The sequence below is a fragment of the Chinchilla lanigera genome, unplaced genomic scaffold, assembly GCF_000276665.1.
Source record: "Chinchilla lanigera isolate Chin_1 unplaced genomic scaffold, ChiLan1.0 scaffold00051, whole genome shotgun sequence".
Taxonomy (NCBI): Eukaryota; Metazoa; Chordata; class Mammalia; order Rodentia; family Chinchillidae; genus Chinchilla; species Chinchilla lanigera.
Window position 1 is genome coordinate 15838975 of NW_004955452.1, and position 26557 is coordinate 15865531.

Genomic DNA, 26557 nt, shown 5'->3' on the forward strand with positions numbered 1-26557 from the left:
GGGGCCGCCCGTCCGCCGGAGGCCGGGCTGGCCGCACGCGCCCGGGGCTCCCCGCCCCCTGCACGGGGACGCGGGAGGAGAGGGAGGAGAGGCGCGTTCTGGCCCGCTGACAGCGGCTCTACTCCCACAACTCGCATATGTCGGATTCCGAAGCAGGGAAGTGTGTCCAACACACCCAATGCAAAGACAGGTTGTTGAATATTTTTTCTCTCATCACTAAAAAGGATTCCCTGCTGGGTGCAATCAAGATCCATAAACTCGCGGCTCGAGTCGGTGTGAAAGCAGCGCTCAGCCCAGACTCCCTCGCTGGCGCTAAATGTAGGCTCTGGGCGGGCGGGCGGAGATGCGCAGACATCCGCTAGCAGTCTGGCCTTGCGACCGGCAGTTCCCGGCACATTAGGCAGTGCGCTTATTTTTGGGCTACGCTTCGGTGGATTAACTTTTCAGTGTAAAGTTTCCGAGCGCAGGCATCCTCCCTGGGGCGCAGCCCACCTCCCCGCCTTTCAGCGGACAGCAAGCTTTGCAGAGCCAGAAGCAAGGGGAGCTGGCCGGCAGGGTGCTCAGCCACTCCAGGGTCTTGGAGGGCTGACGGGCAGCACCTTGCTGGGTCCTGGCAGCCAGGAGAGATGCCCAGCTTGCTGACCCAGCTCGCCCCAGGGTGTACCAGATGCCCGGTGCCTCTTTTCTCCCCAGGTAGAAGCACTGAACTGGCTGGCTTTGAAGATCTTGCGCTCATCCTCTGGGGGCTGGTCCTGGATTGCAGGTTCCCTACCTCTTCTGGGGGTGGCAGGCCTAGGACCCACCCTTCACTTCTTAATTGGGCTTTGGCTTCCTCTCACCGTGGGAACAGGAGACCGGATGCGTCTTGGAAGCTTGAATGCTGCTGTTCATGTAGACACAGGGAGCCTTATTCTTCTGATATGCCCCTCCCCACTTTTCAGGTATGGAGACTGAGGCAGAAAGGGAGTGGCAGGGGTTTGGTGGAGCCTGGAAGAGCCCTGGAGTGGTGAGGAGAGTAGAGAAGGCAAGCGAGAGCAGAGATGTCTGGTTCTGGGCTCCTGGCTGATGCCTTGGGAGGGAAGAGGTCAGGGTTCTTGCAATGGCCCAGCACTCCCCACTCGCTGCCCCCTCCGCACATTCAGTGACCATCACTGGGTGCTTTCACAGCTAGGCATTGAAAATTCCCATAAATTATTAAGAAGCAATTAAAAATATCATCTCCAAAAAGGCCCTTTCTCCCCCAACATACCACTTTCCGAGGGGCATACTGTGTGTCATTTACAATCAAAGTGAGCTTCAGAAAGCAGGCAGAGTGGGAGCAGTGCCATGAGGGTGCTGAGGTTTTGCAGGGTGTAGAGTCGATTATTTACTCACTCATTTATCCAAGATAGGTCATTGGTGCTGACTTTGGACTAGTTACTGGATGGGAGCCGTGGGAGGCACAGAGGGCCCACATGGGGAGGGACAACAGCCACATACTATTCACCCATTTTTTCATTTATTTGCACTGCCCATGTGCCAGGCACTGTGTTGGGTACTGAGCCTAAGCATGTGTCCTTTGAGTATAAAGCAGAGTGAGATAAAGACTGGGAAGGGAGAAGGGACTCCGGAAGAGGCCTTGGAGTCAGTGGTGGCAGCGTCCTGGCCCAGCTTTAAATGAGTGCTAGGCGAGGGCTAGGAGGACCGTCCCCTCCTAGGCCGTGTCCTTTGGGCTTTCCGTCCATTGGCAGAGCATTTGGCTGCAAATTTACACCAGAGCAAAAACAGATGACAAGAAAGAGGAAATGTTGAGGCAGTTTGGGGGAGTCATGGAAAGAAAAAAGCCCTTCTCTTCACTCGTAAATCGTAAATCACTGTCTCAAGCCCCTCCCCCAGGAGATCAGCACATTGCAAAGACAGGTTGTTGAATATTTTCTCTCTCATCACTAAGAAGGCCTCCCTGCTGGGTGTAATCAAGAACCATAAACTCTCCTTGCAAGGAGTCGGTGTGCCCCACTCCACTTGCCTCGATTCAGGCACGTGCTGACCAGCTCACAAGAAGGGCTGCTTTCCCAGATGCATTTGAAGGGGTCAGAGCAGCAAGGGGCTAGGGCTTGAAAAGTCTGCATTGCCAGCTTGGTAATGACCTGGCTTGGAATTCAGGGCACCTCTCCTGAAAGGTCGGGAGGGAGAGAAATCAATGCCTGCAGACAAGGAGTCAGGGCACTGACAAGTGGCACAGGCATGTGCTGTGGGCCTCACCTATGTCCCTAGGTCCCCAGGGGGAAGAGGTAGGAGTCTGGATGGCCTCTCAGACCTGGTGGTTATTTCTAATAGGCCGCCTGACCAGATAGAGCATCTTCTCTCTGGTTTTCAGAATTGTCCTTTTCAAGGGCTCAAAGGGCTGGGCGGGGGCTGGAAGGTGGGGACACTGGAATGAGGAGAAAGAGAAAGAGGGAAGCGTGAGAGAAGCCAGGCTGCTGACTGCTCACACTAAGGGCGCCATCCTGCTCTTTGTCTGGAAATCCATCAGCAGAACTCAAATAGTCCAGAGGCAGAGTAGGGGAGGAATCTGTCCCATCTTGCCTGATCTTACTGCCTCTGATGTGACCCTTTTCAGTGTCACTGCCACTGCCTAGACTCCTGGGTCAGATTGTCCCTCCTCCTTGACTCAAGAATGGCCCCCAATATTTCTTTTTTTTTTTTTTGTCTCTTTGAGACAGGGTCTCACTGTGCAGTTCAGGCCTGCCTTGAGCTCACTTTTGTAGCCCAGGCTGGTCTCAAACTCACAATGATCCTCCTGCCTCAGCCTCCTAAGTGCTAGGATTATAAGCGTGCACCACCACACCCAGCAATGGCCCCCAATATTTCATTCAAAATCTATCCCACTTCTGCTAGCCAGCAAACTCCTGGATACCCAAGCAATTTCCAAATGAACCTTGTATTTTTTTTTTTTTTTTAAATCTCTGGGCCTTTGTGTTTACTACCACCCCTTCCAGGCATGCCTTTTCCAATAACTCTTTCTAGTGATATCCTAACTGTCTCTCAAGGCTGGGTGGAAAGGTTGCCTCTTCTAAGGAGCCCTCCTTGACCAGGCAGAGATAATCCGTGTTCCCTGGGCAACTGTGCAATTCAAGCCTTAACATCCTGTATTGGGTTGCTTATGCCAGTCCCCCTCTCCTCTCTGGGCAGGTGTTTTATCTCCATGGTGAGGACTGGGCCTGATTGAGTCTATGTGCTCATGGCCCAGTACCTAGTTTGTTGAGCTGAACAAAAGCAGAAATTTCATCACCAAGTTTCAGTACCCATCTCTGTCAGTACCTGCCTCCCCAAGTGCCCAATTGGAGGAGTGACCCTGTTTCCCACGCACCAGTCAGTAGTGGGCCTATCTTCTTGTCCATGCCGCCTTTCCTCCATCCTCTCCACCAGGCGCTCTTTGAGGGCAGGCTGAGCTCTGCTTCCTCTCTGAAAGTCCAAATGCTAAGTGGGCACTGGTAAAGATTAGTAGGGCTGAGTTTGAACTTTGCACAGGTGCAGGCTGGGAACCACAGAACTCTCTCTGCAAAGTTGTGCTGTGGTTTCCCAGGGAGGGGCTGATGAAGTCCCTGTGTGGGGTCCAAATGCTCTGACTACATGGGGCTGGACAGATCTCTCCATTCAAGTTTGGAGGGGACACAGCCCCAGGACCTGCAGGCTCGACCTCAGCACTGGCCCCTGGCTCAGGGTGCACAGATCCATACTGGCTAATGGTGGGTTTTGTTTCTAAGCTGTCAAATGTTGCAGATCTCCAGGAGACAGAAGGACAGCGCTGTCCCACTGCTGCCTCCTCACCGCTCCTCGGAGGCCAGGACCAGGAATGTAGGTAGAGCGAGTGCTTCCTCCCAGGCAGGGAGCATGCTGTCCTCCCGTCTTTGTAGGGGCCACGGAGATATTGCCCACTAGCTTCAAGGCTCTCATAACTCTTTCAAGACAATCACTTTATTTATACGAGTTTGTTTAAAAAAACCCACAGACGATCCACCCAGGGACCTCTCCGACCGCCTTGGCTTGATTCTCTCCTATCCTCTGAGTCCATAACTCTTAGTCTTTTGATTCTCCCAGTCCACAAACTATAAAAATCTTATTTCTATAAGGTCTTTTATGGTTACCAAGATAGTCAATAGTGTCATTTTCATTCATATCATTCTGCAGGGAAGTTAGAGGAAACGAACCAGACAGAGGAGAGCTATAAATAAGGTTCAGCTACACAGGGCCCCAAGCAGATCCCACTGCGTTCTTTTAAAACTACTGATGCACAGAATACACACACATGCACACACACAATACAAACACACACACACAATACAAACACACACACACATACTCCACATACACAAATGCACGCATACAATAGAAACACACACATACATACACACCCCACATACACAAATGCACACAAATATGCCCATGTATGCCTATGCATGCCTATGGACAGGTGTACACAAGCTCACCTCTGCACACAGGATGTTTGCACACACACACACGTGTGCATGCGCATGTGAGTGCTTACACAATTTAACAGTGTTAATAAAAATCCCTTTCTGGAATTTGCCTGTCTTTGAAGGGCTGAGAGCAGACAGTGGCACTTGCTGAAGCAGGATGGGGGGAGGGAAAGGCCGGCCCAGAGAGCACATTCCAAAGGCATGAAATGCGGGGTTGGGCACCCAGCCACCCATGAGCTCATATGTGGGGGGCTCCAGAATTCCCGCCAGCACAGGAGTCTGAGATCTTGGACCAAGTGGCAGGGGCAGCCCCATGGCCAGTGCTGGGAATGCCCAGACAGCTCTCCTGCGCCCTCTGACAGGTTGCTGGTGTTATCTGAGAACCAAACCCCTTGCTCCTGGAGGTGAGTGTGCCAGCTTCATGGTTCCGGTTCATGCCCAGCTGTCACCCACTTGAGGCTGTCCACAGCCCTGTGGCCGATGGCTTTGCCCGTAGCACAGGACCCTGGAGCAGAAAGCAGAAATTCTTGGGCACTGTGGTCCTGGTGGCAAGGCAGAGGGCGAGCATGCAAGTCTGCATGCTGGGGAAGAGGAGGGCATCCCGACTGGGCCAAGCAGAGATGGAGGGGGCAGGCTTGTGGGAAGACCATGAAACTTCCCTGGGGCAATGCAGTCAGGACTCCATCCTGTCTGGGGAGTGAGCGGGGAGAGCAGCCAGGTAAGGAGAAGGCCAAGGGGCTGTGTGGCTGGGGAGAGGGAACCTGGGCTCACTCACCAAGGTGGAAAGGGAGGAATAGCCTGGGTTCTGGTCTTAACTCCATACCCTCCCATCTCCGGGTCTCCTTGCCCCCAGTGAATCATAAAGAGGAAGAGCTGTCAGGCCCTGCCTAGTGTAAGTGTGGCTTCTTGGTTTTTCCAGCTGTAAAATGGGGGCAATGAGTTTTAACTGTTGGCAACATTCCAAGGATGCTGCTTCAGGGGACTGGGCAAAAGTCCAGGAGAACGGATGAACTTATTTGGAAATTGGTGGGTTTGGAACTTAAAACGGATGCAACCCATCAGGGTCCTGGCACCCTGAGAGGCTCCGCCTTCCCAGCTTTCCCCTCCGTCCTCACCACTTAGCACGCCTTCTCACCCCAACACCGAAGAGCTGAGATGCAGCCCAAGGCTGTGAGCTCAAGGCCTTGGAATTCCTCTAACCCACCCCCTCCTTCAAGGGAACTATTAATTGTAATTTAAGCCTCCCAAGTTAAAAGCACCGTGCAGATTTAAGGATTCTTTCATCCCAATTACACATCGTTTCTGGCTGCACTTTAGTGCCAGGCTTTTATCTGTTGTTCTGGGGAATCACTTATCGGCCAGAGCAGCACACTCCACACAGATTTCTGTCTGATTATGTTTAATGGCAAATGGAGAGTTAACTCTCTTCCCTCCCAGAGCTGTGTAGGCACTTTTCCCAGCGCAGCCAGAAAGAAGCCCAGGGGAGCAGGAGGGCATGGCGTGGGCTAGCTGCATCTCCGTGTCCTGGAGCCCTTCAGGTAGGGCTTCAGGGACAGTTGCATGGCTCAGGGTGACTAGAAGGGCATCTTGCCTTCACCCTCTAGGTGACCCAAAGGCTCGGTTATAAATGCTGATGGCAGCTATTTGTTTATTCTACACCTTCTATGACCGTGAGAGTCAGCTATGTGTCAGGCCAGCGGTTGGCACCACTTCCTCACAGGTACACAGCTGTTGGACCTGCAGGACCACACACACACACACCCACTTGCATGTTCTTACAACCAGTCCCTCACGCACAGGAACACCTCTGTTTGTACAGACGCCCCACTCTGACCTCCAGATATACTCTTATGTCTGTCCTAAACAGGCACACTGTTGGACCCTTCTTCATTCTCACGCAGAGCATTCCCTGTCTGTCTGTGCCTCACAGAATGAGGTCATTGGGGCTCGGAGTAGGTCTTGGACGGTCAGGTGATGGGATTGTCGTATAAGGCAGGACCCTGTGCCGTCAGACCCACAGCGTCGCCCACTTCCACTGTGCCCCTGAGCCACATCTCTTATACCCAATTAGATATGCCTCGTCACAGAGCTGTGCTGGCTACTCAGTCCTGTGGATGTTGCTCTGCAAATCTCCAGTTTAACATATCCACACCAAAACTCTTCTTCAAACCTGCTTCATCTGTAGTCTTCCCCTGTCTCAGCTCTTGGACTAAAAACCTTTGGAATCATTCTCAGCTCCTCTCTTATGTCCATTTCCCACACTCGGTCTATCTGCAAATCATGTGGCTGTACAGTAAACGTGCATCCTGAATCTGATCACTTCTTGCTACTCCAGTGCCACCACCCTGCTCAGCATCACCAAGATCCCTGCCTGGTTTATGGCCATAACCTCCAGACAGGTCCCCTCGCTCCTGCCCTTCCCCTCTACATGGCAGTCAGGGGAAGCTCAAAGTTCAAAGTCAGACTGTGTCCTCTGCTTCTTTCAGACAAAATGTCGAGGACCTCACAGTGGCCTGCATGTTCTTATGTGCTTTGTTTCCCTTTACCTTACCTCCCAGCTAACTTTTCCTTTTAATGCCACTCTACTCTGCTGGCTTCCTTGCTGTTCCTTTTGCTTAAATGTATTTCCAATTGTCACTTGGATACCTCCCTCTCCTCCACCTTCAAGTCTTTGCTGAAATATGACTTCTTAGTGAGATCACCTTAAATATCCCATTTGATTCTACCTTCTGCCTCTTCAGGCCTCTTCAGGCCCTGCCTTCCTCATCCCCTGTACACTGCTGCTTTTTTACCTCAGAAAATACATACTTTCTGTCACAGGTTGGGTGCATTGGGAAACATTCTGGTACAGATGTTTTCTGGGAGAAAGGTCCTTGGGAAAGGGTCTTTCAGATCAAGACTTATGGGGAATGGAGGAGGCAGTACTGGGCAGAGGGAAGAGTTGAAATGTGATGGAATCATAACAAATGCCTCAGCTGGCCCCAAGGGCAGCCATGAGCTGGACCAGCTTTCAGAGTTGCTCGCATTATGGTGAGCGGGCTGGGGTCTTAAGAACTCTCTATGGACCAGACACGGAATATGGGGTGCTCCTAGAGCAGGGGAGTGACCTCAGGTGGAGCAGCCATCCTCCCTGAGCAACTCAGGAAGGGGTCAGCTGACTGCCATGGGCCATCAGCACTTCCAGAAGTTGAAGAAGTGCCTCAGTTTAGAAGTGAGAACCGGGTGCCATCCTACAGCCTTCACGGTGCCTTGTACCATAAGAAATGAGCAAATGTCAGTGTATTACACTTGTTGTTTCCTATCCATCTCTCCTGCTCCACAGAGACCCATGAGGGGGAGTCACTATGGACAAAGCTCCCTGATGTTTCTCAAGTGTCTGGAATACTAGACTCTCTACCACTTGCTAAATAAATGAGTCAACTTACTCATTTCTTAATGTCTTGCTTGTCTCTGTCATCAGCCTTATGGGACTCTCAATCTCAGTTTTGCCACTGACAAGTTGTATGACCATGGGAAAGTTGTTTAATTTTTAAGTCTCTGCTTCTTCATCTGTGAAATGGGGTAGCAGAGGTACTCATCTTACAAGGCCTGAGGGGATTAAATGAGCTAACTTTGTAAAGCACTTGGCAGGTGCCTGGACAAAAAGCTGGTCCTTAATAAATACTACTGATGTTACTGACCTGGGCTGTCCTTGCTTTGGGTTGCTTCTAGAATTCTGATCAGAATTAAAGACACAGCCAACATTCCAGCTGGGGTACCTTGGCCTTCCAGATGTACAGGGAGAGATGGCATACAGAAGTCTGATCTGCAGGGGTCAGGTTTTGGCTGATGAGGATGGCGATCTGCTCACAAGCCAGTTGCTATACTTTTTGCCTTGGGAAATCTCAGTATGTCCCTGTGTGTATCTATGTGTCTATGTACATGTTTGTACAGGCGAAATGCAAACTATACTCAAGCTGTAAGCTCCTAAAGAATAACTTTCCCCAAACACTAGATCTATAGAAGAATTCAAACATTTGTGGAACCTAGAGAGGTCAAGAGAGTCACCTTTCCTTTTGTTCATTCTTTTCCTCTTACCTGATCTTCTCCTCCATTGCTCCCTTCAATCAACTTATTTCCCATTCTCCAGCAACTTTGTGGTCAAATCCAGTGGATAGATGCATACCTGAATTTGGCAACAACACTAGCCACCACTCTCTTATCTCAAGTTTCCTGATATTGGGTGTAGTGAATGCTGTGGTTTTGTCCCCTGGTTGCCCCTCAGAGGGACCCATTAGAGCATTTAATTCTTACAGCCAGTGAAAGCATTGGTGGCCAACATTATTCAGCAGTCTCTCCCTATGAATTACCTCTGACCACATGGCACTGCCTCATTCAAGGTTCCACGTCCTGGGGGCTGGGGATTTAGCTCAGCGGCAAAAGCGCCTGCCTGACAAGCGCAAGGTCGTGAGTTCGGTTCCCGGTACCGGAGAAAAACCAAAAAAAAAAAAAAAAAAAAAAAGGTTCCACGTCCTGGAAGAGACTCAATAATTACTCTTGCCTTATTCTGGGACACCTCTAAAGGGGCCAAACCTACTTTAGAACTTGCACAGGATTAAGATCTCTGTTGCAAATGCATCAGAGTTCAACTTCTCCCTCTGTGCAGTGCAGTTTCCCTTTCTCTTTTCCGAATGTTCCTGAGATCACTCTTCAGTAAGTCCTCTGCATGTAAATCTCCATCTTTGATCTATTTCTAGGGAACCTGACCCACTACTACAGTTGGTGCTAGGAGTGGTTCCTAGGAAACAGACTCTAAAATGGGATTTCGGAGCTTGATCATCCACGGGCCTGTTGGTAATGAGAGCTGTCACCAGGGGTGTGGGTGGAAGTACTAATGGCCCCTGACTTGCTCTAGCAGTGCAACTGTTAGAACTTTTACTGGTGGTAAAGTGGGCTAGGATGCCGGTGAAAAGGAACCCATTGGTGAGAGTTGTCTCTCAAACCTTTAGAGGTTTAGAGGAAGTAGTAATTATAAAGACAATGAAATTAAATGATTGTTGCTGGGGGTGATCAGAGGATTGGGAAAAGACAATAAAAGGCTAAGGGTGATTAATTACCAATTTATGGTGAATCCTGAAAGCAAGAGGGCTTCCTTGTCATTAGTAAAGAGATTTTCTCCTATAGCTGGAGGGCAGAAAAACTGAGATTTGGCCCAGTAATGAATATCAGGGTAACGGATTTTCAAAGAAAATTGAGTTCTCCATGTTGTAAGTCAGCTATGCTTTGATTGGTCAGAGCTTGACTGGGGGCCCTGATAATTGGAACAGGGACATTTAGGTCAATTACCTTGAATACCTTGAAACCCTAGGTCACCCTGACCCTCAGAGGCAGCAGAGTGTCTTTTGCCCTCCTGTGAAAGGCTAGATCTTCCCCATACTTAAAAATGCTGCAAAGTCTTCTACCTCAAAAGATGCCCGGCAGTGTGCACCCACCCACCTGCAGCGCACCCATCTTCCTGCCCCAGAGTTGTCTCCCACCCTGCTTCCAGCCATGAGGTCAAGAATGTGGGTAAGTTGCAACATAAGCTGGCTGCCAAGGGAAGAAGTCACTGTGGGTGAACTTTATTTAGCTGGGGGTGAACTTTATTCGTTGCAGCACTGACAGGCTCTCTGCCTCTAGTCTTAACTCACAGGTCCATCCTGCACACTGCTGTCAGAGGAATCTTTTAAAACAGATATCTTACCAGTCTCTGCCTTGCTTAGAATACTTCAGCATCTCCCTGTTGCCTCAGGACAAAATCCACATTTCTGTGCAGGGTGTTGCTTCATCTCTTGCCTCCTTTCCTGTGTGTTCTTTTCCTATTTGTCATTGCCTTTGCTTTTCCTGTTTCCTTTGCCTGGAAACTCTCTTACCTTCTTGGCTTTGCCAGAGCCTTCTCTGTCTCAGTTGAAGTGCTATGGGCTCACCCCCTATGGGGACATTGTGTTCTCTTGCCTGGTCCCCTCTTCAGGGCACTTCTATCCTTGGTTACTGAGAATGCCAGCGGCTGGAGGCTCACAGTTGCATCCTCCACAGGGACTGTCTACAGCTGCAGGCACTACCTTCCCTAAAGTTATGCCCCATCCTGGGACCTGTCCCCAGCTAATGATGGCCAAAGAGAGGGTTTCAAGGCTAGCCTCTGTCTTGATTACTTTTTTCTTGTTGCTAAGACAAAATACCCGATGCCCAAAATTAAGGAAGGAAAGGTTTATTTACTCATGGTTTGTGGAGGTTTCAGTCAGTAATCAGCTGGATCCAAAGCAGGGTGGCATGGCACAGGGGCAACAGTCTAAGGCAGCTGAAGACAGCAAAAGCAGCAAGAACACAAGGAGGGGAAGCAAGCCTCTTTTCCTCCCTTATATTGTATGTGGTCTATCCGCCCACACGTCCTCTTCCACAAGCTCAAGATGTTTACAAATTGAGGACTCTGGTCCCCTGCTGAGTCACTTAGTTAAGCTTCTAAACTTCTCAGTTCTCAAGTTGACACAGTGTTATCAACCATACAGCCTCCTTGCTTTAGTTTGGCACAACCCAGGCTTCCTTCTTAGCTTCAGAGCCTCTTATAGGACAGTCCTAGGTCAGAGTTGCAACCACCTCACTGCTCTGGTCTTAGCGTCCTCACTTCTTTAAAACTGTTTTGATTAATGTGTAATAATTGTACAAATTTATGGGCTATAGTGTAATTTTTTTTCCCCCCGGTACCAGGAATCAAACTCATGACCTTGCACTTGCCAGGCAGGCACTGTGCCGCTGAGCTAAACCCCCAGCCCCTATAGTGTAATACTTTAACACAAGTATGTAATGTGTACCAATTCAACCAGGGAAATTAACATTTCCATCGCTTTAGCATTTCTTTATGTTTGAGCTTCTTTCTTCAGGTTTTAAATAAAATATATAATGTTACTGTAAACTACAGTCCCCTCCCAAACACTAGGACTTGTTCCTTCTGTCTGTGCTTTGTTACTGGTATCCAGTAACAAGTCATGATCCTACATTCAGATTAATTTTGTTTTTAGCTTCCTCACTTACTTATAAGTATATATCTCTCTCCATAACACCTCTCCCGTCCCAGTGTAAGTCCATGCAACTGTTTCCAGAAAATCCAAGCTAAAGATCCCCCCATGCCCCACTCTGGCACTGGGGATTAAATCCAAGAGCTTTGAGTTGAACTACATCTCCAGCTGTTCTTAATTTTTTTGTTGTTGTTGTTTCGACACAGTGTCTTGCTATATCAGTAAGTTTTCCAAGTTGGGGTAGAACTTGTGACCCTCCTGCCTCAGCCTTTCAGACTAAAGGGATTACAGGTGTGTGGCACTACACCCAGCTTGCACATTTTTAGGTGTTCTCAGATCTTCCTTCCTCGGGCTTCCTCAGGACAATCCATCCACATCTGCTAGTGCACGTTTTTCAGTTATTTGTTGTTGTGTAACAAGCCATTCTTATGCTCGATGACTTTAATCGTTGATTTTTTTTTTTTATATTTTATAGGTCGCTTGGCCTCAACTGGGCAGTTCTGAACCATCTGGTGGAGTTTAGGTCACTCATGTGGCTGCTCTCAGCTGGGACCTACCTATAGCTGCACCACCCAAGATGGCCACTTACCCTGCAGAGCTTCTACCTACCTGGCCTCTAACCATTCAGTCATCTGGCTTTGGCTTCCTTATGCCATGGGCTCCAAGAAGAGAGAAGTGGAACTGGCCATTCCCTCTAAAGCTTGGACCTCACTTCTGCTGCACACCGCTGGTCAAAGCAAGTCACAGGCCTCATGAGTGATTCAAGGGGAGGGGAACTAGGCTGCACCTGTGTCTAGGGACAAGGGAGAGAGGTTGAGGGCCATTGGACAGTATCTCCCACAGCACGTGGCAGTCATTTATGCAGGGAGCTCCTGAAGGACAAGGGTTCAACTATATATCCACTGTCCCCAGCCCGAACTGTCAGAGATTTCAGGATGCAGTGTGAGCTCCGGCCCAATATTCCTCATACTGGAATGTTGGGCTGGGAGAGGCTAGAGAGGTGGTGGAGTTAAGCCCAGGCTGTCAGCTGCCTCTGTTGGGACTCTTGAATTTCAAGATAGTGCATCCATACGCTGCCTGGGAGTCTTTTTCTGGGCATAGCTTATGCCCCCTGGGGCATGATGGGCATATTTCATTCAGCCACATGGTTACACAGAGCCCTGGATCCAAACACAGACTTAATAATTAAAGCTTGTCTCTTCTCTCTCTTGTCATTGTACATTTAGAGCATGTGGAAGTCATTAGTGTTGTTTGTCAAATATTTCTGGCTGTGCACCTGCTGAACACATGGCAGGATTGCACTTCTTGGCCCTCTTGTGGTTGGGTGAAGCCTTGTGATGAATTCTGGCCAATGAGTTGTGAATGGCAGTGACTTGTGCCTTGTATGGGCATTTAATGGCTCTGTGAAGCCTCCAGAGCTCGCTTTCCCTCCGCTTTGGGGCTGGCAATGTTAGAGACGGTATCTGCTCCATTGGACCCATGAAGACACAAAGACCAGCACCTCATTCAACCCATGATGTGCAAATGGCAAGTGAGAAATAATCTTTTTGTTTTGTTTTAAGCCACTAAAACTAAGGGGTGATTTGTTATGGTAGATTGACTTCATCTTTCCTGTCTGATACAAGGGTCTTGGCTTAATGCAGAGTCAGCTCGTCTGGGTCTCAGGTGGATCTGGAGTGTGGTGGGGGTGGGGTATGGAGGAAAGAGCACACCTTTGGAAAAGAAGAAGAGGGTGGAGCAGATGTTGGACTGGGGATTCTACACACAGGCCACCTAATATAAGCAACTAGTGTGTGAATGTGTGTTAAGAGTTACAAAAGCTTAGTGTTGAAATGGAAAGGACTAAATAGTCAGGAAAGTGGGAATATTAAAAAAAAAATTCCTGCCCCTGCCTGCTATGTGTATATTGTCTCCCTGTGACAGTCCCCTCATTCACTGCTGGGGATTTGAGTAGTTGTCTTAAAGGCAAGTGATTTGAATGCCCAGACATTTGCATATGGGCTTCCCTTCTGTTGCTTTCTTTATTCTAGCTCAGTGGCTCTCTAACTTTAGTGTGCCTAAAAATTTCTGTTCATGGCTGTATAAACAAACTGATGTATACTGTACTTTATGAGTGGTTTCAGTGTTTTTCAAGGGTACTTTTGACTACATGCAATTCTTGTCTTATGCACAGACTTCCAATCTAACCCCTGTGTATGATGAGATTCCATTGTTCCAAACCAAAAGAACCTTGCAATTTTTATGAGATGCTGAGAGCACAAGATGTCAGCAGCAGCTGCTCTTAGCCTATTATCCACCTATCATCCAAGTCCTTTTGGTTTTACACCCACAGTATAAACCTTCATCATCTTTTTCCTGGATTCCCATGAAGGGCTCCTACCTCATCTTTTTGCTTCTATTCCTGTTCCCCTCAATCCATTGTCCGCACCACAGCCAAAGTAAGCTCTTCCAAGCACCAGTCTGGTCATGTTGCTTCCCCAGTGTAAATCCCTCCAGCCCGTCTCCCCCAGATTGCTCTTACTGGAGAGACCAGCATCTGTGATGTCGCGCTAAGAGCTCAGGGCTTGGCTTTGCCTGTCTCTCCAGCCCCATATCACGGCAGGCTCTCCTTTGGCCTCTGTGGTCTACGCTGCCCTTTTGCTTCCAACAACATGTTCATGTCCCTGTCCCCCCAACTCAGAGCCTCGGCACCTGTTGTACCATCTGCTGGGAATGCTCTCCCCCCGCCCTTCTCTTTTTGCCTTGTTAACTCCTACTCATGCTTCAGATGTCAGTTCAAATGTTACATCTTCAGAGAAGCATTTAAGCCAGCTTATTCTTTATTTGCTCTCATAGAATGTGTTGCTTTCCTTCAGAATATTTATGCCAGTTTGTAATTATACACTAATTTGTTTGATTATCTGATGAACACTTGTTTCTTCCACTAGAATGTAAGCCCTAGGAGAGCAGGGGCCGTGACTTCCTTGTTACTCTTGTATTCTCGGCACACGCACTGTGTATTTGCTGCATGAATGATGGGATGGTACTGGTAGTGGTTCAGTGACAGTGACAGTGGCGGCAGCACCTGATAACAGCAATGGCATATCTGTTTCTCTCTGTTTGGAGCCACTGTTTGTTCTAATTTTTACCCTGAGCTTCTGTGGCCTGGGAAATAAAAATTATCTCCAGATGCAAAAACAAAACCTAGGGAGTAGACAAGACTGAGGGCCAGAGAGTGGTTGAATCCGATCCAGAGCTTGTTCTCCAGGTTCTAGACATGGAGTTCTTCCTCGGAACCCATGCCACTTCCTTGTACTCTGACAAACGAGATGTCCCCCAAGAGCTCCAGCCCGAGTAATTTGTGGGGTAAATGTACCACCTCTCCCCTCTCCTCTTTGGCTTTCTTTTCAACTTTCTCTTCCTTTTCCTTTGGCTCAAAAGTCTTTTTTTTGATATGAGGTGAGCATAGATGAGACCTTAAAAAATCTTAATGAGAGAACAAGAAAAAACTGAGCCAGGCACAGCCTTGCTCAACCTGAGGGCTCAGCAAGGACTCACAGATGTTATTAAGGTGGAAGAACTTAGACTTGGGGAAATACACTGACACCAGATTATTTGTGTCTTGGGGCCTTGGGGTCTGATCATACCTCTGTGGGTAGGGGAGTCAGACTTTTCTTAGAAGGGAGTGACATTCCCACCAGTTTTGAATTGATACTGTTTTTTTTTTTTTTTTTTTTGGTACCAGGAATTGAACTCAGGACTTTGCACTTGCCAGGCAGATGCTTATGCCACTGAGCTATATCCCTGGCCCTCCCACCAGTTTCAATAGTCCTGGGGAAAGGTTCATCCTGGATCAGTAAATGAGGTATGAGGTAGAACTTATCCTTAGAGGAACTTTTCTTCCTTTTCCTGGTCACATGGATCAATTTGTTCTGGATTCGAAGACATGGAGGTAATAGAGCATTCTGTTAGTTAAGGCTAGGGCAGCTGTGTTGAAAGAAAAACCTTTAACATCTCAGTATCTTAACAGAATAAATGTTTGTTTCTTACTTCCAAAATAAAGGTCCTGCTAAGTAATGACTTTCTTCCAAGTGGCAGATAGGGGACTGGTCTCCTTTTGTTATATGGCTCTCCACAGTTAATCCTAATCTTAAGGTCACTACAGAAATCAGAAAACTACCTTGAGTTAGGTCTCAGCATAGCTTAAGCAGGGAGATCAGATCCTGCTCCAGAAAGAATTAGTTTATCACAGAAAGAGATGCATAAATTGCTAATATGTGGTAGCAGGAACCAGGAGGCACATATAGAGGGGATGCCAAAGGTTTTGGACTTGTGAAAGGTTGCCAGTGGAAACATAAGCCTGGACCAGGGGGCTTATTGTATAGGGTTAATTTCCTGGCAAGGACACTTGAAGCCAGTGCTAATATGCTTGCTACTGGAATATTTCCATGGAGGTTGGGGCTGCAGTAAATTAGAGGGTGATACTGGAATTGCCTTGGTAGAGTATTAAGGAAAGGATCAGAGGGTTTATAGAGCTGGGGAGACTATGACAGCAGCTGACTGTGTTTTCTGGAAGTGTCCACAGGACACTGCCTTCACTAGAGCAGCAAGGATCCACTAGTCTGGGTTATGCAACACTACCAAGAAGCTCAGCAGGGAGTATTTTCTATAGCCAAAGGTTGATGGTGGGTGTTATGGTTGAAACATTGTGTCAACTTGGGGAGTCTAGAGGTTTGGCTAAGTGACTCAGCAGGAAGCCAGGATACTTACTTTGTATACATCCTGAGCCTGTGGAAGAGGAGGGCATGGAGATTATGTGAGAGCTACACGCCCCTTAGGTGGGGGTAGCCTGTTTACGATGTAAGGCAAGAAAGAAGCTGCTTGCCACCATTCCTCCGCTTTGCTCTGGCTGTTTGCTGTTCTGCTGCCATTCCCCCCTTTGCTCTTGTTGCTTTGCTACCTTTTGCCTCGGAGCCAGCCAAGTATGGACTGAAACCTCCACAAACTGTAAGCTAAATAAACCTTTCCTTCCTTCATTTTTGGCGTTGGGTATTTTGTCTCAGCAACGAGAGAAAAGTAACCAAGACAGTGGGAGATGCTGCCATGGAACTAGATTCCTTGATGAAAAGGGGAATAATGGGTTTTTGTAGTAGCAGAGGCCAGGAGCAGACAGGTAACTGACAGAGAAAGTGTGGACTTACTCACTGCATAAAGCAGTAGAACCAAGTGTTACCTAAGAGCCTTTGCCCAAAGGTTGTGCTGATAGCTAAGGAGTTAGACAAGCAGGCAGCCAACAAGGGAAAAAAAATCAAAGTTTATGGCAGCTCCCATAGCAGAAAATAATGAATCTTTATCAATTTTGCAGTTCTGAGCCACTTTTCAGACTTAGAGTCCATTTACTGAAGGGGAGGCCAAGTCCCTTTGAGGAAGGATTTGACATTTTTCCAACCTTTTCCCAAGCAACTGTCTACTTAGGAAAGAAGGAGCTGTAAGAACTTTGGGATCTGCTGGATATAGGGTCTGGAGTGGGAAATCAAATGCCACAATAATCCCCATATTAGAATTGGGGCCTATTGAAGCTTGGTGATAAGGGACCCGTGGTTTAATTCTGCCTTGTACTGGGTCCAAGGGATCCCCACACCGATTCTTATTATTTTTTCTCCCCTGGATTCTGAGTATATAATTCGAATAGATGTAATTAGTAGTTGCCAAAACCTTCACATTTATTTCCTTGACTATTATGATAAGAAGCCCAAGTGGAGGCCTTTCAAAATGCTATGTTCTTGGCTAAGCTGTTAAGTCCAAAGCCATGCCATATCTTAGGTTGCTTTGTTGAAATTAGTGCCAGCATCAACTTTGAAGGATTTTGGAGTTGTTTTCTCCCGTCACACTCCCATGCACTTCATTGGTTGGGTTCCTGAAAAATCCAGATTATTCTAAGATAATGAGAGTAAACCATCAAAACAAATGATAGTCCCAGTTGTCGCTACTGTGCTGGATATGTTGTCTTTACTAGAACAGATCAGCATAGCCTCCAGCATTTGATATGCAACATTTGATCTTTTCAATTCACATCAGGAAAAAGGATTAGAAGCAGTTTGTATTCACATGGGAAAGATAGCAATATATAGTCACTGTCTTGCCCCAAGGCGATGTTGATTTTCTTGCTCTCTGTCATAATATACAGGAGTCTAAAGGGTCTTTGGTTGTCTTGCCAATCCAAAAACATGGGGCTGGCTCATTATTTTTAGGGCATCATTTTCTCTGAACCCAATGAACAGGAACTGGCAAGTACTTGGATGCCTTACTGAGAGACATGTAAGGAAGAGGCAGGAGATAAACCCTGCAAAGATTCAGTTTCAACTCACTACTTTTGGAGATCCTGATCCTTGACTCTCTTATAGTCATAGTGCTTGATGTGCTTTTTTGGGGTATTGAGGCGGTGGGTAGTGCTCTAGTCAACTTATTGTGCAGCCTAGACAGTTGCTGGTGTTGAATGGGTTCTAGATCAGAAGAGAGCACAGCTGTGACTCTGAGCTGCAGTGTAACCTGTCTGACTTCTAGGGCCACATGACCTGGTAAATACAATAGTGTTAGAGAGATCTATGATAGAATCTGACAAGCTGTATTAGGAGACTCACAGGGAAAATACTTGGAGTTATGGAACAAGGCTATGCCTTCAATGGCAGAGAACTACTCAGTGCCTGACAATCAGATCCTGTAGTATTACTGGGCCATTGCATGGACTGAATATTGATCATGGACTATCAGGTGAGTATATGGCCAAGGTTGCCCATCATGAGCTAAGTGTTATCATATCTGAGTCATAGGGCTGGGGAGATGCATTAGCAATCCATTGTATTGTGAGAATTGTACTTTGGAGTCAGATCCGAACAGGTTCAGAGATTCAAGTAAGTACATGCACAGGTGGCTTAGCCGCCCATGTTATCTATCTTGTTTGAGCCAACACCTTCCTCTCAGGTCACATCTATTCCCTTGTCAGGAGATTCCCAGGACTAGCTGGTAGAGGAGGAAGTATCTCACATTAGTTCACAGATGGATCAGTTCAACATATTAGTTATAGAGGGTAAGTATTTAGAGAGAGTCTTTCACTAGATAGAGCTTTAACCTGTGCAGTTTGATCATCAGCTTTTATGAAGGAAGAAGTGATCTGAGATGTTTCTACATAGACTGTTGGGCAGTTGTGATTTGTTTGGCTAGTTGGTCAGGGCCCTGGAAAGAGTTAGAGTGGTTAGAGACAGGGAGTCTGGGGATAAGGGGTATGGATGACTCTATAGGAATGGACACAAACTTTTTACATAAATTTGTCTCAATGCTTATCAAAGAGCATCTAGTATAGAGGATACATTAAACAATGAGGAGAAAGGAATGGATAGGACTTGTCATTGGATGTTACCTAGCCTTGCTTCTGAGCCATTCTATGCATGCACAATGGGCGCATGTAAAGAATAACATGGTGGTAAATTGGAAAGTTAAGCATAGCCCAACAACATGAGCTCCCTCTCACCAAGACTGATCTAGTTAACGCAGCCACAAAATGTATGACCCAACACAGGAGAGACCAGTACTGAACACTTAATTATGTTACTGATTCTTGTGGAGAATGACCTGTCATTGGTGGCAACTGCCTCTGGACGGGGTAGCACTTTGTCCTGAGGCTGATTCAGTTGGTGGGCTTCAAATTCTTGGATAAGGGTTTGTCTTCTCTGCTCATGGTGCCTGGTCCAGAACTTAATTAGTGGCATTTAACCCTACATAGTATCATCTCACATGAAGACTTCCACCTTAGAACAAAGAAGGTATGATAATGGACATATGACACTGAGATTCTCTGGTTCTATTTTCTATCACATTATCTGGAAGTCACTGGCCTGATAGAATGTTGTCATGGTCAGTTAAAGTGGTAGCTTGAGGAATGGTTCCTGACAAGGCTGGGATTCTGTTCTCCAGGCTGCAGATACACGTTACACTAAGTAGTGTTGTGTTCTACCAGCTAGAATTTATGGACCTGGTCACCAAGGGGTGAAAGAGGGATTGGGCCCACTCATCATCACTTCGAGGGCCCAATTTGGGGAACTTGAGCTTCCTGTCCAGAATCTTAAGGGTCTGTTGGATTAGAGGTGCTGGTCCTAAGGGTTGGCATGCTTCCATCTGGGGAAATAGTAAAGATTTCACTGAATCTCAGAGATTTCCACCTCATTGTTTTAGGTTCCGGTATTCGAAGACCAGCATAGAAAAAGAGGAGCTGTTGTGTGGCAAGTAGGGACAGTGTAGAACATGTGTAGTACTTTTTTTTTTTTTTTTTTTTAACCTTCCCTGTGGATTTTTCTCATTCCCTACTTTCATGTGCTCCTTAAGGTCTGTCTATCTCCTACATGAAGTTCATCCTCAGGGTTGAATTTTGAGAGAACACAGTAAAACAGTTGGATTTTGATTTTTTTCTTAAGTGCAGTGGAATCCTTTGAAGGGTTTTTAGCTAGGGTGCCGCACGCTCAACAAATGACCCGGGTGGCTGTGTGGAGTGTTTTGAAAGGCCCAGAGTGGACTTAAGGAGTCTATTATAATAGTTTTGATAAAAGATAACCGTAGTTGGACTTGTATGTTGGTGGCAGTAGAGATGAAGAGAGAAGCAGATGTACTGGTGGTATTTAGAGAACAGAATCAGTAAGATGGGTTCCCTTTATCCATTTCAGATCAGTTTGTTCAGAAGTGTCTTATTGTATACATCTCTCTACAAGGCACTCTAGTCTGAATCTCTAGCATAGACACAGTGAATGTATATTAAGATTCATCTCTGCCCTCGTTGTCCTAGTTAAGGCTTGTTGATGTCTCTAGGAAAAGTGCTCTTGCTGGCAGCTGTTTTCCAGAAGGAAAGAACTGTATATATGAGTCAAAGAACTTTATCATTGAATGTTGATGCACCATAATGCTCAAGAAACCTGCAGTGGGACATCTCTAGCTTGGCCTAACAGAGAGAGATTTTTCAGTAGAGCAAAGGGTGAGTTCTGGATCTGTCTGCATTGCTCAGAGTGGTCCCTCTGAATGCTCTTGGACTTCAACACTGATTATTTAATTTAGCCAATTGTCACTGTGATAAGCAGAGGATAGGCTGGATTTGTGGGAACAGTATGGCAGCTCTTAAGATTCCTAGAATTTCTTGGTAGGAGAAGGACAAGGAAAGAGTAAAAGATAACTCTTCAAGACTTGATTTTTCCCCATATGTCAGCTTTAAGCTCTAAGTTATCAGAGTTGTGTGACTGTATTTGTACTCAGGGCCTGGTTAATCCCAAAACATTTCAATTATGATGCTTATTATTTCATGGATCTCCTAGCTGATGCTGGGTTGCCCACTTCCTCTAGAGCCTAGATTTCTGATAGCCCTGAAAAAAGGACTTGATGATTGATCACCTGGGCTTTAGTAGGGTGGTGGGTGCTAGGCACTTGGGTGCTAGGTGAGGTGGAGCTTAACGATGGGTAATGGGATGGTGAGATAGTGAGTTCAGTATTGGATACACTGAAGAACATACAGGGAGTAATTTCAGCAGGCTGTTCAATATATTTGTATCTATAGTGTCTAACATATTGTCTGTCATTTTAGACACTCAATGTATAATTGTTCCACTATATTAGTTAAATTCTGTTCCCAAATTTCTTCAGCAACATCCAACCTCCTTGATAGCTTAGGAGAGTTGTTGCTATTTTCTGCTTGGGATAATTTAGTCTCTAGGGGAAAGACTAAATTAGCTAAAGTTTAAGACCTCTTACTGATGAAGCATGTCTTTGGAGAGTCTCCAAAAAGCATGCGACTCACTGAAGCTTCTTTGATGTTCAAGGCCATATAGACTCAGAGGTGGGAGAAGAAGACCCACAGCATTCTGGGGTCCAGTTTTTCTGAGTGAGGCAGTGGCTGGGGGAGGGGTGTGGAGTGAGGGAACCAACTCCCTCCTTTCAGATCAGGATAGTACTGTAATCTTTTGGGTAGTAGAAGTTCTACCAGTCTTTCGAATTGGGTAAGTTGGGTTTAAATCTTCGTTTCACCACTCTCTAGTATTGTGACTTTGGGAAAGTTATTTTTCTCCAAGCTTACTTTCCGTATTTGTTAAATGGAGATATTTCTATCATCTATTTCAGTGTGTTGTTGTCAGAATTAAATGTAATAAAGTGTGAAACATGCATGTTTAATGCTTGGCATGCAGAGAGTGATCAATAAATGCTTTTCAATAATAATAATTTAATCAACAATACTAATGATTATTTTTATCTTTCCAATAATATCATGAATTCCTTATACTTCCTCCACCCTATTATTCAGGTGTCATGACTACTATTCTCATTTTAAAGATGGGAAAAAGGATCTTGAAGAGTTGGAAATGACTTTATCCAGCCACGAATATGGTGGAAAACAGCCAGCTGGTCCAGTCTTCTGACCCCACAATTTGTATTTTCCATGGTGCATCTCATGAAAGCTTCAGTACACTTGAGAACGTTCATCTAGTACAGGCCAAGAGCAATGCACTAAAGTTCTAAGAGCGAGGACATTCCTACCAGCTCAGCCATGTGGGCTCGCACTCATACATGCGCTAGTGCACTTGTGTGTTAGGATGAGGGCAAAATGGGAAAATATTACCCCTAAATTTCCAAGCACCCAGCAATCTCCAACACACCTCACAGAGGACATATTTTTGTCCTGTCATTTCAGCACCAGCTGAGGCCATCCTATCAAGATCCACCTTTTGAAGAATCCTATCCAGCAAAGATGAATTCAAATGAAAGAGAAAACATTCCTTTTCCATGGGTTTCCCACTCTCCAACCTGATTCAACTGAATAGCTTGAGACCTTGAAGAAATCTGAGATCAGAATATTTAGATTTTCCTTCGATTTGGTCTCCTATGCTTGAATAATCCACTTTTTCTCTTGGCCTCAGTTTCCCTGTCAGCCCAAGATGGGGATGCTCCAGCCTGACATTCCAGAACTCAAGGTGGCACCCACATCTCCTGCCTTGGGGGAAGGAGGGAGTGATTGTGGCACAGTGACATCAATCTCCTTTCTAGGATGGCTCCTCTGAGCTCTATATTTCTTGCCTATAGTGACCAGGGAATTTTCCCCTATTGATTGCCTTCTGTGATTGAGCCTAACAAATAGAGCTTCCCTCAAATGATTCTTCCAACTAAACTGATAGAAAGCTAACCTTGTTATATTTATTGACAGAACATTGAAATAAATATTATAGGTCTAGAGGGAATGTTTCAGCCCATTGATTTTTTAAAGGAAATAATAAATGGAGCCTATTCCCTTTGGCATATTATGCTGGGAATAATCTGAAAAAATGCTTAGCTTGTTCAACACAGAGCTTAGAAACCCTACTTCCACTCCCAGTGGAACAGAGCCCTTTGCATAAATCTGCTCTGGCCCAGACAATCAATTTTCAATTTTAATTATTTTCAAAACTCGTTTATTATTTGCTTGTTCTGGGAGTTGGAGCTTTCCTTTTTCATGAGTTTGCAGCCAGAGTGGTCAGATCTCTGGGCTGGATCAGGATGTATGGGATTTCTTTCTTTTATCTACCAAAGAGGAAAACTTACCATCTCTCTTTTCAGAAACTTGAGGTCTGCAACTCTGGACTATAGACCAAATACAGCCAGTCACCTGTTTTTGTAAATAAAGTTTTATTGGAACACAGGCTGTTGTTTACATGGCTGTGACTGCTTTCTGCACAATGGCAGAGGTGAGCAGTTGAAACAGAAACAACATGGCCACCAAAGTCTATTTTCTGATCCTTTGTGAAAAGAGTTTGTCATTCTCTGTTCTTGAATTCTCTTTCTCTTGCACTTCTAAATGAGTCCAGCTTGCTTTCTCCACACACATGGCAGTCTCTATGGGCTGAGAAGCTACCACAGTAATATTAACCAAAACCATACAGAACTCTTGTAGGCACTGGCGCCATCCCAGGGATTTATTATCTGTCTGTCTGTCTGTCTGCCTATCTTCATTTGCTGCTTACAACACTATGAGGTAGTGTGATTATTAGTACTGTTTAAAAAATAATGAAATTGAGGCATAGGAACGTTAAGCAATTCACCCAAGGTTTTACAGGTAGCAAATAGAAGAACTGGGGTAGAAATCCAGGAAACTGACTTCAGAGATCATGCCAGTGGTGGAGGGTTCTCAAAGGAGATCTGGGTCAATGTCCTATAGGGAAACTGAAACCCAAATAGCGATGACATAGTTGGTGGTGAAGCTGCAAGTAGAAGTACATTACAGTTCCAGGCTGTGCTTCGCTTTTGCTATTATTACATTGTTCTGCTCAGTTTACTAGGGTTGGGCAAGAGGGACAAAGACCATTAAAACAGTCTTGTGTCATCTCCTTCCCCATCTCCCCACCAAAATTTTGAGGGCTGTATTATCTACTACATCACTCATTACATCTCCTTTGAAGTCATTTTTCTTTTACTTTTCCACGTTGATTGGAGGAATTTAATACTTGGCTCAAAACCTTTTTTCTTGGGTCTTCTTTTCATTTATACCATCAATATACCACCTAGAACACATGGCATTTAGTTATTTAAATAATAAATAGCAGCCTTTTGGGAAATAACTTAAGTCATGTTACAGGCTAACATACAATTAACTGTTTGGCCTGTATATTGCTTTGTCAGTTAAAAAATATCACTCTTTAACTCTGTTCTTCCTGGCTGTTATTGTATCTTTGACCTTCTTTTCACAGCCATATTGAGTGAGTTTCTACTCCACCAATGTGCAGGTATCTTCCCTGTTCAGTCCCCAACCCGCTCTAATCTGCTATCTGTCCAGAGCCTACGGCTGAGGTTGTTCTTAAGAGAACCCCAGTGGCCCCCGGCTCACAAGGGAAGTGCTTTTCAGTCTGTATCTTCAGGATCATTCTTGCCTTTGAAGCTGTTGATCATCCCCTTCTCCTTGAAAGATTTGCTCCTCAGCAACGCTCTCCCTGTGCTTCTACTCTCTCTCTAGACACATCCTTTTCTGGTTCTCTGTCATCCAGTTAAGTTTTGAGATTACATCCTAGGCCCTCCTCTCATCCTAGTCACATCTCCAGCCACTCTTTCCCCGAATCTCAACCTGTAGTCTATATCTCCTCCTGGGCTCCAAAGTAAGCAAACAACTGGACATCACATGGAAGTCCCTCCGGTAGTTCAAAGTCAAATTTCCAACACTGAACTCATCATTGTCCCCTCCCCATAAATGACCACTACTGATAAATTACCTCCTCACTTACCAAACTTTTCAAAGCTTCTGCTATCTTGAATCCTTTGGATAACTATCCCTGTTGTTCCTAGTTCTTAAATATTTCTCATATTTATTCTTTCCATTTCACTCTTGATGTAACTGCCTTAGTGTATGCCCTTATGATCTTTCACTTGTATAATTAATTAGTAATCAATTTAACAACTATTTCATATCTCTATGGACCCCTCACTGGGGAAAATAATATTGAGTAAGGTAAACACTGGCTCATCTTTCATAGACTCAGATTCTTCATAGGGAGGAGACCCTCAATAGACAAGAAAACAAGCACTTAGATAATTTAAGATATTATTGGTCCTGTGAAAAAAATAAAATTGAATGATGTGAGCAAAAGTGACCAGAGGTGAACTCCTGGGCGTCAGGAAGGGCTCTTTGAGTAGGTGGCATTTGATCTGGGATATGAATGATAAGAAGGAGCAGCTGTACAAAGATCTATGAAAGATGTTCCAAGCAGAGGGAATAATAGAGTGGAGACCAGACAGGAATAAGCTTGCTTGGGTTCAGGGAATAGAAAAAGGGTTGCTTGTGGGTTGGGTTCAAGGGATAGAGAAGGGCTGGTGTGTACTGTATGTGGAAAACCAGGAGACAACATATTTGAAGAGGTAGATGAAGGCCACAGCATTCAGGACCTGGTAGGCCACAGTAGGAAAATTAGTTCTTATCATAAGGGTGATGAGAAAGCTTTGGAAGGGGTTTAAGCAGGGTGGGGCATAGGAAGCCAAGTGTGAAGACAAGGAGACAGCAGGCTGTGGCAGTTGTGTGGCTAGGATGAGGGCAGTAGAGATGAACAGGGAAGGGTATGGAAGGGCTGAACTTGCTTTCAGGGTAGAGCCATCAGGCTTGCTGATGTACTCAGCAGGTCTGGGTGAGGGTGAGAGGAGGGGGAAGCAAGGAGGTCTCCTTAGGATCTTACTCCTTACCCTTCTTCATAGGAAAGAGAGGGCCTCGGATAGGAGCTCCAGCTCCTTCCTGCTCCCCTGCTGTGACAGTCTGGCACAGAGAGGGGCGGGACACCCAACTCTTCTTGCCTGGAAGAAGTCTGGCCTGGGGTTGAACCACTTCGGTGGGTCCACTATGAACAGGCCATCTGGGAGAGATTGGCTTGTCCTCTTTCCTTAATTGTCCTTTGCTCTTAAAGGCAAAGCCTTCATCCCTGCTGCCACATGTTAGCCAGGAAGTAGATGCGCCTAAGGGCCTTCCATGCTAAGAAGCCACATAATGCTGTCTAGGCTGTAGAACTCCCCAGCCTGGCTGAACTCCAGATGTCTTCACACAGTGGCGAGAGCAGTGGGCTTGGAACCACATAATCTGGGCATGAGTCTCAGACAGGCTACTTTTAAGCTGTGTGATGTTAGATAACACATTTCACCTCTCTGGGCTTCACTTTCTTCATTGTACATGGGGCAAATTAATTCTATCTCGCTGGCTGAGGGTCACATCACAATGTGGAAGGACAGAAAGGGCTGACCTTGACTCTTGGATCCTTTTTCAGATTTGGAGACTTTTATGCCAGAATTCCCTTCTTTTGCTTTCAGAATAGATGAATATGTGCCTCTGGGGGCAGAAAGAGAAAGAACTTTTACTTCTGCAGAGAAGGTAAATCCTCCAAGGGGGAAGGTGGCAGTGGACTGAGGAGGGGGTTCTCCAGAATCCTGTACATATGCTTTTTCCTGACCACAATGCTATGGAACCCTCAAGGCTCACCAGGAGAATATTATCCCTCTGTTCCCTGATCCAGCCATTTTTCCACCCTTGGTGATCAGCAATGGTGAGCAGATACCAGG

The 26557-nt window shown here is 46.2% G+C and overlaps 1 long non-coding RNA gene across 1 annotated transcript; it reads left to right on the forward strand.

Annotated features, from left to right (window-relative positions):
• Positions 1 to 4824: 4824 nt before the first annotated feature.
• Positions 4825 to 12695, forward strand: LOC106149684. Its single transcript, XR_001236008.1, has 2 exons — positions 4825 to 4864; positions 11967 to 12695. It is a non-coding gene; the product is annotated as an uncharacterized LOC106149684 (long non-coding RNA).
• The last annotated feature ends 13862 nt before the right edge of the window (positions 12696 to 26557 follow it).